The following is a 21,002-nucleotide window of genomic DNA, read 5'->3' on the forward strand; positions in this document are numbered from 1 at the left end:
TTGCAAACTGTTGAAACAATTTCTGAAGAAATGGCAGATGCATTTAAAGTGTTCATAAAGTGAGATTAGGGGGAAACTGAGAGATTTTGAAAAGTAAAAATGCCTTTTAGTGTATCTGATCCCTTCCTGCTTACAGGAAGCCAGAACTTAGAGATGTTTCTAACAAATAGGTAAATGCCAAAAATAAGAGCAATGGATAATTGTGTAGGTTTTTTGTCAATTGTCAAAGATGTTTTGTCTTATTAAAAAACCACATTATTCTTTAACATATCTTTTAAACTGCAAGCTAAGCTTACACCTACTACACAAATTATAAAACCTGTGGCAGCTATCAAGTCAGAAAAAATCTTCAAATGGTAGCACCACGGCATCGCAGGTAACTTGCCAAACTCAGTAATGCAAGCTACTACTGAAATTCCCCACTTTGCTCAGTCCTTCCAGCACAGTCCTTCCAGCACTCCACACTTGATGCCACTTAATCTTATTAATTCAGTGAGCTGAATGCACTGGAGAAAAAGAAAGCTCAGCAGTTTCACAGGCTTTGTTTATTGGTTTTTTTCCTTCCCCTACCTTTATTTTGAAGTTCCTTCTATCCTTCATGAATTCCCTACCTCACATCCACGGATAATCTAATCAAACAGCTCTTTTTGCCCAAGGTTGCTTTGTTTTTCTAAAGGTCTACATTAGCCAGAATAAATTGGCTGATAGTGCATTACAAAATGAACCAATTTACATGTATTTATATCAAAGTACACAGAATAAATACAGTTACTGCCTCACAGAAATAAGTGAAGTTTTCATTCTTTTAAAACTCTACATAGCATTGAGACTGACAGAAGAGCTTTTTAAAGTTAAATTCTTCAGACACTCAAGGGACTAAAAATCACAAAAAGCAAATAAGCAGGTGTCTATATTAGTTAAAGATTTTCATTTTAACAAAAAATGTAATAGAACCATAAATTAGGGTTGTGGGCTTTTTTCAAACCACAGTATAAATCCATATCCTTCCCAGAACTCAATTCTTATATTTTCTCTTCAGACTACATAATTAGTGTTCAATTTCCCTATAATTTATCAAATATTAAAGGGACACTTTCTTAAACCTCCAAAGAGCGAGCTCAAAACAATTGGCTAAGAAAGCTTTTTTTTTTTTTGGGGGGGGGGGGGGGGGGGGGGCAACAATGGAAATTATCTGTATTCTCTAAAAACATAACAAGCGGTTAGGAAGAAGAGTTTGAAAAACAATAAATCTCGGTGTTCAAAGTAATCACCCAGAAGAGTTTAGACAGGCAAAGTCTTAAAAAACCTTTGATATCCTAAAACTTACCTCAGCTTACTATATTTGGGAGGCAGTGGGTGAACCATGTGTGCTTACTTAAACTATAATATCAAGGCATTTTGCAAGCCAGAAAAGCCAAATAACCCTGACGTAGAGCTCAGAGCCTGAAATAGCCAGACAGTGAGGTAAAGCAAGAAGGAGGAAATTAAAAGATGAAAGACATATGGGAAAAGAAATTTAATTTTGTGTACTCTTTTTCCAAAATGTCTAATCTTTGTTACTGTGCACATTATCCTTCTCTAGTTAATGTATATCCTTCTCTAGTAAAGGACTGCCAAACACAAGGACATACCTGGTTGGCTTTGTCTTCTGAAGTAGCTTCTACTTCAGTAACACAAGCAGACAGTGGAGCCTGATAACATATCTGACAGATAAAATGCTTAGCATGAAAAAAATTGTTTTCCTCTGATATAGCAATGGTTTACAGCTTACTTTTTGCAAGAGAATGGAGACAGAGAGGAGCAGTAAAATAAACAGGGGCTAAAGAAAGCAGAGGTTTGCTGTGCAAAGGAATCGGGCATCCAGCATGAGATTTGCACAGTATAAAGAACTGTCTTTTAGAGGAGGAGATAAAAATAGTCACAGGCCTTTGGATAACAGAAGAGATGGAGATAAGTGAATAAAGAGGTCATGATAGTAAAGGCATCAAGGTAGCACGAATACATCCAGCCTGAAAAATGTTCCACAGTGCATGGAGAGAGGGCAGTACTATTTATTTAATAGGAAGGAAGCAGATTGAAATCAGATTCCACAATCTCAGTGACTGCATGTCGAATGAAACTTGTGCAGCTGCCAACAGTAGAGGATGGACTAGGATCAAATGAAGCAAGGAGGATAATTCAGAAAGCAAGGGCTGATCCTATCTTCTCTGCAAATTGGTCAGATTATCAACACAAAATTAATTAAAGGATTCAAGGATATATAAGAGAAAAAAAGAAAGACAGAAGAAAAAAAAAAAAAGCCAGCCACACAACTGAGAACTATGGAAAAGAAAAATGCACTTGATTTTTCACCTTAATAAAGAAAAGAGGATGAAGGGAACCATAGAGAACCAAAATACTTGGAGACTGGACAAAAAAGCAAAAAGCATTACAGGTACAGAAAAAAGTCTGCTCTTACTGGGCAAGGACAAACAGTCTTTAATTGGTAGCATCTACTTCTTGACTATAAATAATGAGGGAACAAGTTCTGACCAAGTTTCAGACAGAGATATTGTGTCTTAGTCTCTAGGGATAAGTCTAGCTAGTATGAAACAAGGGTGGTTGAAAAATATGAAAAACTCATTTGTTAGTCTAAACCACAATAGTTTTCAGGGATTTCTCTAAAGGGACAATAGGGACTGCAAAAAAACGATAAACTGCAGATATGGAGTTGTAGATACACATCCCTACCTAGCCAACTTATTAGCCAAGTAAATGCACTTTAGTTTGGTGAAGCATGTTCCCATATAGTTTCTAACATTATAAAGGCTTACATTGCTTTGCTAGTCGCAGTACAGCTTCCAGTTGTACTACCTAGCCTCATCCCTGAGGGCAGAGACAATATCCCAATAATTTGTATTCAGGCGCCTGTGACAATGGAAGGTCAGTATTAATTAGACAAGAATGAGGATAAAGTCACAAGCTTGAACTGATGATGAGAAATTTAACAGTAACACAAAAATGCTTCAGTTCTAAATGTTACCAGGCAATAGTGCTGTCATCACAGAATACTAGTGCTGCATCCATAATAGTTTTTTTGACTCTGGCCTCTCCATTTCAATGATTAGCACTTGGATAATGCACCTGGGTGATGAAACATCCAAACTTACACTACAGTATTCATTCTGGCAGAAGAATCCTCCAAGAATAAATCCTAAAGCTCCAGATAAATGAGGTGCAGTCAGCATCAAAATCTTAGTAAGGTAAACAGAGAGGCTCACTTCACAGGCCCTTCTTTCCTCCTCAAACCTCTGCTGCCCTAAAAGTGAGAATCCTGTCATGGTATTTACTGGTATCAAATATTCATAGCATCATCCATCAGCACAGGAAAGTGAGGGGGTTTACTATTTCAATGTGCCATCCTTTGTGCAATATTCTAAGATCCCTCTTTGCCTGGCTCTCATGCCAAAAAAAGAAAAAAAAAAGACATTATTAATTTATTTTCATAGTGGAAGCCAAGCAGCTCAAATCATCTCTAAACTAGCCTTACAGAAACCATCTCCCTTAAACAACAACAAAAAAGGCACCATAATTAAGAGGCAAGAAATTGTGTATGATCTTCAAAAGTTCCAACAGGCAATTTAAAAGGTGGCATGTCTTCCCTTTAAAAATAAGTAATCACTGGTGTCTGAACCCAGTAAAGCACCCCTACGAACGAGGGAGCCTGAGCACATAGTGAAGTCCAGCTGTCTTCACCTTAATGTCAATGAAGTATTTTTGCAGAGTTTCTTGCAACAATACATAAAACATTACAATTAAATGTGAAGGAGCAAAAAAAGGGAATGGAAAAAGGAGCTTTATAGAGCGTCACAAGTGGGACATAATGCCTGTTTAAATTTTTTTCAGAGAGAGCTTTGGCTGGAACTCAGGGACAAAAGGAGGGTTTATGGCCTTTGGAAAAGGGGACAGGCCACTTCACTCAGGAGGACTACAAAGATGCAGTGAAGCTATGCAGGGAGAAAATTGGAAGGGTCAAAGCCCAAATAGAACTTAATCTAGCTATTGCCCTAAAAGATAATATAAATGCCTCTATAAATATATTAACAACAAAAGAAGGAATAGAGAGAATCTTCATCCTTTATTGTATGCAGGGGGAAACACAGTGACTAAGGATGAGGAAATGGCTGAGGTACTTAATGTTATCTTTGCCTCAATCTTTAATATCAAGAATAGTTATTTGCTGGATGGCCAGCCCCTGGAACACAGAGACAAGGAACAGGAGGAGATGTCCACAATCCAACAGGAAATGGTGAGGGACTTGCAGAATCACCTAAACATACACAAGTCTATGGGAACAGATGGGTTACACACAGGAGTACTTAAGGAGCTGGCAGATGTGCTTAGCAAGCAACTCTTCACAATTTATCAGTACTAGTGGCTAACTGGGGAGGCCCCAATGGACTGGGAATTAGCAAATGTGACACCCATCTACAGGAAGGGCCAGAAGGAGGATCAGAGGAACTACAGATCCATCAGTTTGACCTCAGTGCCAGGGAAGGTCATGGAACAAATCACACTGAGTGCTATAATGCAAAATTTACAAAACAATCAGGCAATCAAGCCCAGTCAGCTTGGGTTAGTGCAGGGCAGATCCTGCTTAATGAACTTATCTCCTTCTATGACAAGGTGGTGCTTAGTGGATGAGGTAAGGCTGTGCACATTGTTTACCTGGGCTTCAGTAAAGCCTTTGATACTGTTTCCCACAGCATCCTCATGACAAAAAAAAAACCCCACACAACTGGCTGCCCTACGCCTGACTGGATGTCCAGGCCCAGAGAGTGGTAGTGTAGTGGAGTTACACACAGTTGGCAGCTGGTCACAATTGGTGTTCCCCAGAGCTCAGTTATGCGGGAGCACTGATTTGCTGCAGGGTAGGAAGGCTCTTCAGAGGGACCTGGACATGCTGGATCAATAGGCTGAGGACAATCATATGGGCTTCAAAAAGGCCAAGTGCTGAGTCACAACAAGCCCATGCAACTCTACAGGCTTGGGGCTGAAAGGCTAGAAAGCTGTTTGGCAGAAAGGAATCTGGGAGTGCTGTCTGACAGCCATCTGAACATGAGCCAGCAGTGTGCTTAGGTGGCCAACAGCATCCTGGCCTGCATCTGGAATAGCATGGCCAGCAGGAAAGTAGAAATGATTCTCCTCCTGTACTCATCACTGATGAGGCTGCACCTTCAGTCCTGTGTTCAGTTTGGGTGCCACAGTACAAAAAGAAGCATTGAGGTGCTGGAAAGTGTCCAAAGAAGGGCAACAAAGCTGCTGAATGATCTTGAGAGTTAGTCTTATGAGGAGCAGCTGAGGGAGCCAGGGTTGTTTAGTCTGAGTAAAAGGAAGCTGAGGGGAGACCTTATTCTTCTCTACAACTACCTGAAATGAGGTTGTAGAAAGGTGGGTGTTGATCTCTTCTCACAAGTCACAATTGATAGGACAAGAGGAAATTGCATCAAGTTATGCCAGGGAAGGTTTAGGTTAGACATCAGAAAAAACTTCTGTATCAAAAGACAGGCTGCCCAAGAAGTGGTTGAATTGCCATCCCTGAATGTATTTAAAAGCCCTGGTAGAGTTAGATAATAGTTGGACTTGATGATCTAAAAGTTTTTTTCCATCTATACTATGACTCTGTGTGTTTAGTTAAAAACATGCAGGTTAAAACTGTTCTAGTCACTAAAAGCTTTATGATTTGTAATTATTAGCATTTTTCACTGTATTTCACCTCTGTAGATTAAATTAGATGACTTGGAAAAAAATACTTAAGCATCTCTACCATTCACTTGTTCAGCAAACACCATGTACTGTACCCAATTTAGGCATCAATCTTAATACCATTCATATTATCCATACCAGTGTGATGTAATACAAGGGTTTGGTCCAGGGGCTTGTTTGGCTGGGTCTTGTTCTAAACAAAAGACTTAATTTTCTGGAATTGCTGGAGGCTCTAGCAAAAACATCCCTTTCAGGAAGGTAGGATGGGAATGGGAAAGAATCCCTTTCCGTTGGCTCTGTTGTACTGCAATTAAGTTATGGTCCAGGAGACACAGATAAACTCTAGTATCTTCCTGATTTATTTTTCAAACAAACGAAGAATAGATTGAAAGTAGTCATGGCTATCAGAGAAACACCTCCATCACAGAGCCTTGGAAGGCTCTAACTCCTAGTTATGATGCTGGCAGCATAAGCCAGTTCTGGGTTGCCAAGAAACCACCCTCTTCCTTTCTTGCGTTGTTTTCTCATGTTAGGAACACACTGGCTTCAGAAAGTGAGATGCTAACTGACCTGGAAAACTCATTTCTTGTGTAGTGAATTCAAAGTCCTGCTCACCGGAGCCTGAATTTCACCCTTCAGCTACAGTATTCCAGCAGTGAGACAGCACCAAGCCATTGCTTCCTCTGCCTAGTTTTCTTTCAGTCCTACACTCTTTTAAAAGTGGTTTACATGCAGGCATACTGACTCTCCAGGCCACCCAGCGAGGCAGGAGTTCAGGAGCGCTCAGAGTATCAGCAAGACACTCCTGCCTGAAGTGCATAAAAATCCAGAAACCTTGTACAGACAAAGCTTCCTGAACTGTACAGCCTGAAAAGTGAGGACAGGCTGATGGTTTCAGAGCTTTCATAGTCCTGTCTTCACAGCGAAGACCTTAGGAACCACAGTTCCCCAAGGTACACTAACAAAAAGAGGTTTTGGTCTCCTGACCCTGAGGAATCTCACCTGACAACTGTTCTTTTGAACTTTCATCCCAGCAGCATCCTAAGAACCCAGGGAACTTGTTGCTGACACACAACATGAGACACTTAATACAAATGCAAGGGATAAGTATAGGAGGGAAGGGTGCAATAGCCCTGGCTCACAAAAGGGAGCAAAGACAGATTTGGTAGGTTTATTGATGAATAGCAAAGTAAGACTGAGACACTTGCAGGTATGAAGCAAGTGATAGACTAGAGATAATATTAGGACCATGAACTTGAGAGAGAGAGTAGTAAAAAGCCTTTCTGCCCCATAAGTATAGCTAGATCAAAAACAGAGTAAAAGGACCTAAAATAGGATTTGTTTGCCGAACAGAAAGGTGGAGACACAGTAAGAGAAAAACACCTTTAGAATGCATTTCTTTCCAGACACATTAATCTTTTTTAAAGACCTAAGGGTTTTACAGAAGTATGTTTTGCGTGAAGGGAAAAAACTAGAAAGGACTTGTGTAGGACCCAAATACAGGAAGACAAGCAATTTCAAACAGAAGACATTCTTTCTGAAGCCAAAAATTGCATTTGCTTTGTATTTTGAGATATACAGCACGTAAGGCAAGGGCTTTCACACATTCCACAAACTGTGCAGACTTGAGAAACAGTATTCCCTTTTCAAAAATCAGTGTTCAAGACAAACCCTAAGAGAAGATTAGTGAATCATAGTATCACAGGATCACAGTATCACCAAGGTTGGAAGAGACCTCAAAGATCGTCAAGTCCAACCTGTCACCACTGACCTCATGACTAGACCATGGCACCAAGTGCCACGTCCAATCTCCTCTTGAACACCTCCAGGGATGGTGACTCCACCATCTCCCTGGGCAGCCCATTCCAATGATGAACGACTCTCTCAGTGAAGAACTTTCTCGTCACCTCAAGCCTAAACTTCCCCTGGTGCAGCTCCTTTCAGGTAGTTGTAGAGAGCAATGAGGTCTCCCCTGAGCCTCCTCTTCTCCAGGCTAAACAATCCCAGCTCCCTCAGCCTCTCCTCACAGGGCTTGTGCTCGAGGCCTCTCACGAGCCTCATTGCCCTTCTCTGGACACGTTCAAGTGTCTCGATGTCCTTCTTAAACTGAGGGGCCCAGAACTGGACATAGTACTCAATGTGCAGCCTAACCAATGCAGAGTACAGGGGCACAATGACTTCCCTGCTCCTGCTGGCCACACTATTCCTAATGCAGGCCAGGATGCCATTGGCCTTCTTGGCCACCTGGGCACACTGCTGGCTGTCAGTCAGCATCCCCAGGTCCCTCTCTGTTTGGGAACTCTCCAGCCACTTGGACACCAGCCTGTAGCTCTGCATGGGGTTGCTGTGGCCAAAGTGCAGCACCTGGCACTGGGATTTGTTGAATGCCATCCAGTTGGACTCCACCCATCTGTCCAGTCGGTCGAGGTCCCTCTGCAGAGCCCTTCTACCCTCTAACTGACTAACATCTGCTCCCAGTTTGGTGTCATCTGCAAATTTGCTGATGACTGACTCAATCCCCTCATCCATATCATCAATGAAGATGTTAAAGAGGATGGGGCCCAGCACTGATCCCTGGGGGACACCACTGGTGACTGGCCGCCAGCCGGATGTGGCACCATTCACCACCACTCTCTGGGCTCGGCCCTCCAGCTAGTTCCTAACCTAGCACAGAGTGGTGTTGTCCAAGCCATGAGCCGACAGCTTAGCCAGCAGTTTGCTGTGGGGCACAGCGTCAAAGGCCTTGCTGAAGTCCAGGTAGACCACATCCACAGGCCTCCCCATGTCCACCAGACGGGTCACCTGATCATAGAAGGAGATCAGGTTGGAGAGGCAGAACCTGCCCTTCCTAAATCCATGTTGGCTGGACCTGAGCCCTTGGCCATCCTTCAGGTGCGCAGTTATTACCGCCAGGATAATCTGCTCCATCACTTTCCCTGGCACTGAGGTCAGGCTGACTGGCCTGGAGTTTCCAGGTTCCTGCATCCGACCCTTCTTGTGGATGGGGATCACATTAGCCAGTTTCCAGTCATCTGGGATCTCACTGGTGAGCCAGGACTGGAGGAAAATGATGGAGAGCGGCTTGGCCAGCTCATCTGCCAGCTCTCTCAGCACCCTAGGATAGATCCCATCCGGTCCCATGGACTTGTGAGTGTCCAAGTGGCTCAGCAGGTCCCAAACTAATTCCTCATGGATTTCCGGGGCAATACACTGCTCCCTGACCCCATCACCAGGCTCAGAAGGCCACTCATCCTGAACTCCTGCCTTGCTGTTAAATATTGAGGCAAAGAAGGTGTTCAGGACCTCAGCCTTTTGCTTTGCAGTCCATTTGGCTTTAAAAAAGACTGAAATTAAAATTTTTAAATAAAACCAAGCATTTCTGCAGAGACTTAGGTAGCTGAAAATATTTCCAGTTTTTGTCAGCTTTTAAGAGCTGAGGCTTATCACCAAGTCTTTGTCTTAATGGGCTGTTGAGTGGGGATAGTCAGTCTTTTTGTTAAAGACTAAGGCAAGGAAAATGTTAAGTACCTCAGCCTTTTCTTTGTTTTCTGTTACGATGTTCCCTCCTTCATCCAACAGGGAATGAAGATTTACCCTGGCTCTCCTTTTGCTATTAGGGTATTTATAAAAGCACTTTTTATTACCCTTGACAGAATTGGCCAGATTAATTTCAAAGTGAGCTTTTGCATCTCTAATTCTCTTTCTACATGACCTTATAATATCCTTAAATGCTTCATGGTTCACCTGTCCCTTTTTCCAAAGTTGGTACACTGGTTTTTTTTCCCTCCTGAGTTCTTGCAAAAGCTCCTCACTTAACCAGGCTGGTCTTTTCCTGACCGACTCATTTTATGGCACATAGGGACAGCCTGCTCCTGTGCCTTTATAACTTCATTCTTAAAGTAGGGTCAGCCTTCCCAGGCCCCTTTCCATTATTTAGCTGAGGTCCTGGCTTACTAGGGAGGTCCCAATGGACCAGAGGGCAGCAAATGTAACACCAATCTACAGGAAAGGAAGAAAGGAGGATCCGGGAAACTCTAGACCTATCAGTCTGACTTCAGTACCAGGGAAGGTCACAGAGCAGATCATCTCAAGCACCATTACACAATACATAGAGAACAAGCAGAGGATCAGGCCCAATCAGCATGGGTTTATGAAGGGCAGGTCCTGCCTGACTAACCTGATCTTCTTCTATGACAAGATGAGTGGCTGTTGGATGAGGGAAAGGCTGTGGATATTGTCTGCCTAGACTTTTGAAAAGCCTTTAACACATCCCCACAGAATTCTCGTGAACAAATGTGGTGGGTTAACACCCATTCTGAAAAAACAGGGTGGAGGGCTTGCGAGTGCTTTGCCCTCCCTGCAGGGCATTTTCCCCCTGGGAAACTGAGTCTGTTCCACTCCCCCCTCCCTGCCCAGCTAGGGTATAAAAGGGGAGGCATTGGAGTTATTAGTTCTCCTTTTGGCTCCTGCCTCTCCTGGATGAGAGCTACTGTGGCTGCCTTCCTGCTCCTCTGCCACACGGTCAGGCCTGATCCTTCTCCCTGCTGCCTCTGTGCCTCTTCAGAGAGAGACTGGTTTTGTATTCTTATTCTTTGTCCCCCTCCCATCCATCCTCGTTCACTGCCCTTGTGAACCTTACCTGTTATTTTATTATATATATATATATATTGTTTAAAGAAAACTCTTTACCTCTCTACTTCCAAGCTGACTCCAAATTATTGTTTGGTAGATTTGCTCCTTTCCTTTTTTTTCCCCCCTCTCTGTTGGGAGGGAGGAGGGGGGAGTTGGGGAGAGATTCTCAACCTTGCCCCCATCTGAGCTCTTAACTCCCAGTTAAGGTTTAAGCCACCACAACAAACTTGCTGCTGATGGCTTGGATGAGCACACACCCTGATAGATAAAGCACTGGCTGGGCGCAAAAAGTGGTGGTCAGTGAAGTTAAATCCAGCTAGTGACCAGCCACAAGTCACAAGTGGTGTTCCTCAGGGCTCAATGTTGGGACCACTTCTGTTTAATATCTTTATTGATGACCTTGATGAAGACAGAGAGTGTGTCATCAGTAAGTTTGCAGATGACACCAAGTTAGGTGGGAGAATTGATCTCCACCAGGGTAGGGAGGCTCTACAGGGGAACTTGGATAGATTGGATCAATGGGCTAATGTTAATGGGATGAGCTTCAACAAGGCCAAATGCCAGATCCTGCACTTGGGTCACAACAACCCCAAGCAATGCTACAGGCTTGGGGAAGTGTGGCTGGAAAGCTGTCTGAACCTGGGGGTTCTAATGGACAAGCAGCTGAATATGATCAAGCAGTGTGTCCAGGTGGCCAAGAAAGCCAATGGCATCCTGGGTTGGATTAGAAATGCTGCATCCACCAGGAGCAGGGAGGTGATTGTCCTCTTGTACTCAGTTCCAGTGAGGCCACACCTCAAGTACTGTGTTCAGTTTTAGGCACCTCAATACAGGAGAGATGTGGAGGTGCTGGAGTGAGTGCAGAGGAGAGCAACAAAGCTGGGGAAGGGCCTGGAGAATAAATCTTATGAAGACTGACTGAATGAGCTGGGGGCATTTAGTTTGAAAAAGAGGACGCTGAGGGGAGACCTTATCGCTCTCTACAACTACCTGAAAGGATGCTGTGGAGAGGTTGGTGCTGCTCTCTTCCCACAGGTAATGAGCAATAGAATAAGAGGGAACAGCCTCCAGCTAAAACCAGGTCAGTTTAAACTGGACATTAGGGGGGAAAAAAAATAAAAATCACAGGAGTGGTCAGGCATTGGAATGTGCTGCCCCAGGAGGTGGTGGTGTGTTTAAAGGTTGTTTGGATGTGGTGCTTGGGGATATGGTTTAGGGGTGAACCTTGTAGAGTAGGGTTATTGCTTGGACTTGGTGATCCCAAGGGTCTTTTCCAACCTGAACATTTCTGTAAAAGAGACTGCATTCCCAACTTTTCTGAGAGTAATATCACATCCTGTGATGTAGCAGTACAAAAGTAGTAAGGTTTAAGAAAACAGCATCTTTATTCATCAGAGTTACTGTGAATATTCTACTTAGAATTATTTTCAGACTATCACATTAAAGAAGTGTAACTCCTTCCCACTTCTTAAAAAAAAAAAAAAAGAGGAAAAAGAAGCTGAAGTAGAACAGTTTGAGAAAATAACACATGTAGTACTGAAAAAAAAAAGTTACACAGGCAAGAGCAACACACTTAAAATAACCTTTTTTAGTTTAGTACAGATACTCTTATTTCAAAATTTAAGCAGATATGCCTCCTGTCAATTCTATGGCAAGCATTGTCATGTTGAGAAGTCCTTGGCTCTGAAATGTAGATACTATATGTCTCGTTAAAATAGTTCTTGGTTGAATAAGCAAGCACAAAACAGGCTGATAATATCATCTATTAAATGTGAATTTTTCTGAAGTCTTTGCCAAGATGATGAAGGCTGCCATAATCAAGCACTTCTCTGCATTTGCTCTTTTGGACTGTTCTGAGCCAAGCTGGAGTCCAGAGATCCTACATTTTGAACCACTGTCTTTTTGGAAGGAGGAAATTGTGCATTTTACATGAAGCCTCCACAAGAGATGTAGAGGAACACATTTGGATGAAGAGCAAACAAATACTTTCCTCCTGGAAATGGGAAACTAGAACTCTCTGGTCCTAACAAAAGAACATGAACTGAGAATCCAAGGTAGCCAACACTGGAACACGAAAAGAAGCTAGAAGGGAAAGTGAGAGATGGTGTGTAGTCAGGGAGACAGATTGTCCATGAATCTGAAGGAGAACAGATACTGTTCGACACTGCTGAGTAATCCTAGAGTCACTTGTCCACAGAAGTACCTTTCTCAGCTGTAAAATCAATTAAGGCATACGAATAAAATACAACAAGTCTAATAACAAGGAAGACAGAAGGGTGACTTTCTACATGCTTGAACTGTCTGGGTTAAGGAGCAGTCTTCAACCTGTTGCAGACTCCTACAAGCCCTTCTAGAGTACTTTGGTGGAGGATAGCATCTCATACTGTTCATTGAGCTCTCAGGTTAGAAGTTGAAGAGAATGGGAAAGAAAAATTTGAAGAAAATAAATAGAACTATTTATCTGAAAAAAATACTTTTATAAACAGATAGCAAAATCTAAATCCTGTCCTTCCTCTCCGAACAGGAAAAGTTGATTTACTATACACCATGTGTGACTGAAGTAAAAAAATTAAAGACTCAAAGATGTCTTACTTATATGGACAATCAAAACAGGCTTCACTATTAAAAAGTTTTGGTTGGGATCTAATTGTCCCTGTACCCAGCACTGGTTAGGCCACACCTTGAGTACTGTGTCCAGTCCTGGGCCCCTCAGTTCAGGAAAGATGTTGAGTTGCTGGAACATGTCCAGAGAAGGGTAACAAAGCTGGTGAGGAGTTTGGAGCACAAGCCCTATGAGGAAAGGCTGAGGGAGCTGGGGTTGCTTAGCCTGGAGAAGAGGAGGCTCAGAGGAGACCTCATTGCTGTCTACAATTACCTTAAGGGAGCTTGTAGCCAGGTGGAGGTTAGGCTCTTCCCCCAGGCAACCACCAACAGAACAAGAGGACACAATCTCAAGCTGCACCAGGGGCGGTTTAGGCTGGATGTTAGGAAGAAGTTTTTCACAGAAAGACTGATTGGCCATTGGAATGGGCTGCCCAAGGAGGTGGAGTCACCATCCCTGGAGGTGTTCAAGAGGGGATTGGACGTGGCACTTGGTGCCATGGTTTAGTCATGGGGTTGGTGGTGACAGGTTGGACTTGATGATCTTTGATGTCTCTTCCAACCTTGGTGATTCTGTGATCCTATGACTTTTAATCTTTGCAGAAATATTTACCTTAGAGTTTGTACAAATGCAATGCAATCAAAATAAGGAAGACTGTTACTTTGCATTGCACCAATATTTCAACCTAATGTACGCTTTACCCAGGGGATATTTTTGTGCTGTACTTTTTGGCACAATCATCTCTTTGAAAGCTTCAAACTGATATCAGATATAGCTATTTTCTGTCTCTCAAAAGGCAGCCTTCCCTAATCTTCTCCTGTACACAAACAAAGCAGGATCTGCTCTGACACTGGATAATCACTAGTTGATTCTCTATACTTACACTTATGCGAAGTTTATGTCAGCAGGCTCAAATTCTGGCAACAACCTGTAAAACTCAGCAATGTGACAGTCAGCAAAGACAAATATTGAAATTCACCAGAATGAAGAAAGCCAAACAATACTGAAACAAGTGGTATGCCTGTTGCCAGTTACACTGCAGATATAGAACACTGCATATGAATTGTCCCAAGTCTTACAAACACGGCTTGCCCAAATTCTCTACCAGGGGTTTACTTTCCCATGATGAGTTTTAACATTAAAACAGTAAGCGCTCATACTGTCTACCCTCACTTTCTGATCCAGGTGCAGCACACCTGCAGAGCACAAGGGACCAGACAGCATCCTTGAGCATATGTGGGAAGGAGAGCATACTCCAGAACACCAAATGGGGAAAGATTGACAAACAGATTGATGGCACAGCTGTCGTTTTGAATCAACAGTGAATGAATAAGCTCTAAAGTCTGAGTTAAAAGACCCATGTACATAAGGTTCGGGGACTGTCATCCTGCGTAACAAGGAGGTGAGCAAATGACAGAATTGTAACTGCTAACAACAGCAGCAAAACTAGTATGAACTTTGCTACCAGGTAATTATAATCTGCAGAAGCACCATCACCAGAGATTAATGCAGCAAAGGGCAGAGTCCAAACAGAAAAATGTATATAAGCAATGCTCAGATTTTAAATGAAGAGCAGACAAATAAATATCTAGGAGACAGAAAACACTAGTCATCAGAAAAACAAACAAACAAAAACCAACAACAAAGCCAAACAAGAAAAACAAACAAAAAAACCCCCCAACACATCAACCAGTGAATTTCCACAGATGGCTATTGAAGGCTATATCCTTTACAGCTAAGTCCCCAGGACAGTCTCTCTTTAGTATGATTCTGTAGTGCAAAGTACAATTGCATTTTAGATACTATGCACAATGGAATAGGATAGAACAAAAGAAGTAAGGTAGGATTATTACTCGGGGTAATTTTTTTAAGGAGATCTCCCTGACAAACTATTTTAAATAAATAAATATATACAGGACAGAAGCAAACAGCCTTTAACAGACAGATGCTAATTTTCCTAAAAAACACACTTAAAACATTTGGGAAAACTGTGGATCCTTTATCAAAAAATATTTAGAAGACCATCATCCCTAGAAAATAGAGAAGGGGAAAAAGCTTAACCTCAGTAATACACCCTTTTAGTTCAAAATATATTAAACCAGCTATTTAACCAATTTAAAATCATTCATGATCTAAGAAAGGGAAGCCCTTATTGGGTAAGGCCGAAAGCACCACAGGTAGTGGTAGTGTTAGTGTTTCATTTCCATTCCTGAGGGAGTATTCGAAGTTTTATACAAAAGAGAACTGTTTTTTGCAAAACTTTTGGAGTACATGTAAACACAGATAATCTTAATTCACATTTTACACACACACAGTAAACATGCTGGCAGTACCAAGCCTTAGCCAAAGCATTCTTTCATGAGCAAAGGTAACTATTTTTCCACCCAGGCCTTTTCTACTTAGGTAGACAGAGCTTAGACACACTTGGAAGCAAACTACACCTTTGGCAAGGCCAGAGGATTACCCATGTCTCCTCCAAAACAGCAGCTTTGGAGCCTTTCCAGCACAGTTAGCCCTGGCAGCGGGACACTGCCTTTTCTAACAGTTTCTTCTAATCAGCTGCACAGCCACAGCTGGTTATATAGGCTGCACCATATTGCCATGGGGTAAAAGGAAGTCTCATGAGAGATCTTGTAAGAGAGGAAGTGGATAGGCTAAGGAACATTAAGGAGTTGGGAGAAAGACATGTGGAATCATACTGTGACCTCCTTGAGACAAGAAGCATCATCACAAAAACCTCACCATCAAAGGGATCTGGCATCCTCCCCCTACCAGGATGTAGGCAGGGTCCTGAAAATAAGTAGTGAATGGAAGTAAGTTCCTATTAGAAAAGGCAAGCAAACCCTCTCCTTGCCCATTGTGCCTCCCCAGGTGTCACTATGCAATAGGTATGAGGTTCTAGAGGTGGAGAAGCAGTCAACAGACTATGTGGCTGTCAATTCCACCACACTGGAGAGTTCACAAACATCAAAAAGAACTACCTGCCACGGTATTACTAGTACTCCCATGAAAAGGAGAGTCATAGTTGTAGGTCACTCTCTTCTGAAAGGAAAAGAGGGTCCAACATGCAGGGCAGACCCTTCTCACAGGGTAGTCTATTGTCTCCCAGGAACCCAGATTAGAAATATCACCAGGAAAATCGCAAGGCTAATGAGACCCTCACAATACTACCCACAAGTACTCTTCCATGTGGGTGGTGAAGAAGGTGTAATAATACAAAAGCCATTTACTTTTATTTATATTTATTGTTCAATACCATGCTTACAGGCCTGAACTCATTTTGTATCTACTGAAATAAAAGTGTCACACACACCACATTCTTGGAAATCCATCTGATGCTCAAAAGCATAAGAAACAGTGAGCATAGCCCCTACTGTTAGACAACTCCATGAGATTTAGTTTAAGACTACATCTGTAAGTAGAATTACTTGTTTGTATCTCAGTGAGTAACTGCAAACAGCCACAGAAAAACAAAGCCTGGTATGTGACAAGTGTAGCAAATCTAGACAGCTATACCTTCTGGAAGAAGGAGAGATTTCTGATCACAACACTTAGGAGTGATGCTCAGGGTCCCTGGTGTCTTGAATTCCTGCTGCAGTCCTTCATCTTGCAGAAGCAGTAACATCTCTATTAGTCAGTCACTTTTTTCTCAAAACTTGCAGAAGCACTTGAGTGCTCTACTCCTCTGGCAAGTCTCCAGACAGAATCCTCAACGTTTACTCAACCTCATTTAAAAAAAAAAAAGAAAGAAAAAAAAAAAGGTTATTTCTTCAAAATGCAAAAACAAACCAACCCCCAAAACATAAGGTTTAGATCAAAAAGTAAGGTAAGAGCTGACTTTCCCCACCATGAGAGGTTACACAATTATGCTGCATAGTACCTTCAGGGATGAAGATGATGTCCTTGAACCTTTCCAACTTTACAAATGCAGGTGTCCTACAACTCAGTAAATCACTTCACACTCTGAAGGACTTCATACATTCTCTTAGCAATTGTGCAAAGTAACCCTTTCTAAGATCTCAAACCAATTCTTTTCCAGCAAAAACTCTTAACAAATGGTATCTGAACTTGCAAATAATAAGCTGTGGTTTTTAATTAACATGTACCTGATCTTATTGCTTATTCTAGTTAAATGAAACAAAATATACTAAGTGATAGACAGAGGTCTATTACAGCTATATTATGGCTATTGACCAAGCTTGCAACAGCAAATAAATCACATTTCACCTTTCTCTCCACAGAACTTTATTACAGAGAGTTATACCACTTTTTTAGTTCCTTTTCTTATCTGTCATTCCTGTACCTTCCATTACAGTGCTTTATTTACTATGTGTTGGCATAACACTAGTTCTTATTTTAATTCTCTTATTCAGGAGATACAAAAGATCACAGCATAGAAAGACACTTAAGTGGCTGGAAAAGGAGTTATGACAGGTTATGGTCCTCTGCTAAAGACATTATTCATCAGAAATGTTTCCTTGTACTTTGGGCACAGTAAGTCCGTAACGCCTGTGTTTGTCTCCCCACTTCTACTGCAGTAGCACAACACTGAGTAATAGTCAGAGATTAAATTCCCACCAATTTTACAAAACTGGGCATTTGGGTAAAATGTGATTTCCCTACTACAGGAGAAGCAGCAGCAGCACAAAGAGTATCCTCACTAGAAAATGAAGTTCAAGGAAAGGGATGGGAAAGACTAAGAGAAGCTATGTCTGACTACTCTTCTTCAGGAAAAGGTTTGATAAAAACTCCTCCTCAGGAAAAGGTTTGATCAAACTCCTGTGTTCCTGGGTCCCATGGAAGCCAACTGTTGCTTAAACTAAAAGAGGCCAAGGTTCCATAGTTTAGCCACCCATGGAACTAGCTTGTATTCCAGTACCTTTGGAACAACACAAGCTGGATGTTTACGAACTCCCACTCTCAACCATAGCTCCTATAGCTTGTAAGCCTAAAATTCTGCATTTTAAAAACTTCTTACTTCAGCTACTGAAATAAAGTAATTCAGACTTATTTTTAAACAAATTATTGATTACCTCTTGCACCTTTTCATGTCTGTCCCATCTGTTCTGAAAGTGTTAAACAAACCAGCTCACTAGCAGAAAGTTGAAGTGATTTTCTTTCTATATTTGATGCTTACTTGTCAATCAAAAAACAAGACCAGAGGTTCAGAACAGTTTTATCTCATTCATGTATCTCAATATGAGATACATGAACTAGGAACTGGGTAATGGAGTTCTCACTGATGTAGAAGGTGGTGGTCTAACGTAGGCTCAGAAGATAGACTTCCCTCCCCATTACCCCACTAATTACAGGTTGCCCCTTATATTTGATAAAAGAACTGTGTGAGAAGATTGAAACAAATACATTCCAAGCTTTTGTCTCTTTTCCTTCTACAAAGAATTGGAAAACACTTAATTCAGTTGCTATAAACTAAAAACAAAGTAAAAATGCAGGGGTTTTCCCCCCTAATCACTTAAAAATCAAGTACTGTGACTGAATGCCATTTAGGACACATGGCTGGCTGCACCGATAGGTAATGACTCTTGAATCAAGGATATCTCAGATGCTAACATTCCAAATCTAATCTCATGTAAAGTGTCACAAATGTTATTGCTTGAACAGAGGATGGATCCCATATATCTGACATTCTTAAGCTCCACTACCTTACACTTCAGAGGTAATACCTCACAGAGGTAATGTGTTGATTTAAGCTGACTGGCCCCATTAGAAGGGACAAGGGACATAGGATGGGGCTACAGCTCCCCAGTGGCACAGTGCCAGCTGGATTGTATATTCTACGCCATGCTCACATCATGCTCACTGCATGACAAGGAGTTAGGAGGAGCTTATGGGACTTGAAGTATATCTTATAGCTTGCAAACCTTTCTATTCTGGGTTTTTGTGGGGTTTTCCCAGCTTTCAGGCAGGAGTACATCCCTCCTTTTCCGGTTTTCAGCTGGAGTGGTTCACAGGTGATTTGTGGTTTGCTGTTTGCATTTTGTACGTTCCCTGGATGCTGCAGACCCTGGTATGTTTTGTTGTCTTTTGTGTAATCTGATATTCCTGCCGAAGAGTAGTAAATTGTCCTTATCTCAACTCTTCCTCTCAGGTCCTTTTCCTTCCCATTTGTATGGTGGGGAGGGATGCTTGTAAGAGGAGCTGTGCTAAGCCAGGACAGGTATCTAAAGAGGTTAAAAATTGTGGACATCCAGGAAGACATGACTATTACTCCTTAAGTATGCTTATCAGACATACATAACATTTAAATATAGTAATTATATATATAGATTTAGTATGTAAATACATATATACATGTCTATAAAGTCCTCTAACAGAAACTTCACCAGTTCCCAATACATATTGCTTCACTTACATCCTGAAAAATTAGCAAGAAATGGTGCCTAACACCAGTAGATTTAACCTTTTACAGTGATAGACACTCAGGCTTTCTGGGTGTGCCATTGGCCTCTGTTCAATGGTCAGAACCTTTTGAATTTGTAATTTGTCATTTGGCTCTAGTTTGTATTTTCATCAGGTCACTCTACACACTCTTTGGTTAGCAGAAGTAATAGACCAAAAAACTCCAAAACAAACAAACAAAAAACCCCAATAAAACCCAAAACCCACAGAGGAAATTCAACTAATTTCTTTGTTGTATACTTCCACTTCTGGAATCCTAATCCACTAATCTTTAACAGGTTTCCCTATTTTTTATCCAGTTCTTATTTTCCCTTACCAACTAGCATTTTACCTAATACACGGATATAAACCAGCAAAACCACTAAGCAGAACCATGCAAACCACTTTTAAGCATATTGTGCAAAATCATGTGGTGAAAAAAAAAACCACAAAAAAAGCAATTCCTTTACAAGTCAGATCACATTCTCTGAATAGCCACATTTTTAGAACAATGTGTGAATAAGGGCGGGCATAAATATATCACTTTTAAGTAAACACGTTAACAGGAAAAGCTTACGCGAATAGTGGTGGCCTTATCTTTATAATAGTGATTTTCTTCTGTGAAGAGTTCTGTGTGGGTTTTTTTTTTCCAATCTTATTTTTGCAAAACCTCCTGAGTTATTCGTTCCAGTACTAAAGCAGAAATTAATACATAATTACCTAATCTTGACACTTCCCTTTTGCCAGTAATATCTAAGCTTTGACACACTGCAAATATTTGTAAGGCATCAGTTGTATTTGCAAATACAAGTTAGCAAGCCCACACTATCTAACATAGCTGTTAATCACTTTTTCCACCAGATTTCATGTACTGCAAGAAGCTGACTGTATTAATCCCCTTATCCAAAATTGGTCAGTTTACAAATATAATAAGCAGAAGTATTTATCATGTAAGGAAACATTCTAGGTTCAAAACCCAAGAAAATGCAAAGATACCTCAAATAATAATTTAAAAATATATAATTTTAATAAGTTACAGTATAGCAGTCTCCCCTTTCAGAAGTCTGAAAGCTGTATACCAGCTATTGTCCAAGATCTTCCTTCCAATGTTTAATACTCAGCTTCCCTGTCACCTTTTACACATACGAACTTATGTGCATACAGTCAGACAATTTAAAATGCATTAGTCGTTATGGTCAAATTTTATCTTCTAACAAAATCCCAAAGTATAGCTTAACCATTAGCTAACTGGAGAAGAGACTTGCATGAGAAGTGCCTTACCCCACCACCTCAGTAGAATGAGCTAAAACATGGCACATGAAAGGATCCTTCAAGTGCCTTCCTCCTATGAAGCCTCTTATTGTTCTTTCTTCCATAACTTTTCAGACATTTAAGCCTGAATCTTAATAAGGCTCTCACAACTGCAGCCCAACACTTGTTCTCCTTCCTTGCACCAACCTTTTTACCAACCACTGTCTCTCTTGTGTTACTTCAAAGCACTGCTACCACAATCATCTTCTAATTCGTTGTCAATTTCTCCACACCCCTTCAACTAGCTTCCAAGTTCTCAAATGTAGTGCTAGTTCCTCCAATATTTAGCCCTACTATATCCATCCGATCTAGC

The sequence above is a fragment of the Dryobates pubescens genome, chromosome 6 (assembly GCF_014839835.1).
Source record: "Dryobates pubescens isolate bDryPub1 chromosome 6, bDryPub1.pri, whole genome shotgun sequence".
NCBI classification, from domain to species: Eukaryota; Metazoa; Chordata; class Aves; order Piciformes; family Picidae; genus Dryobates; species Dryobates pubescens.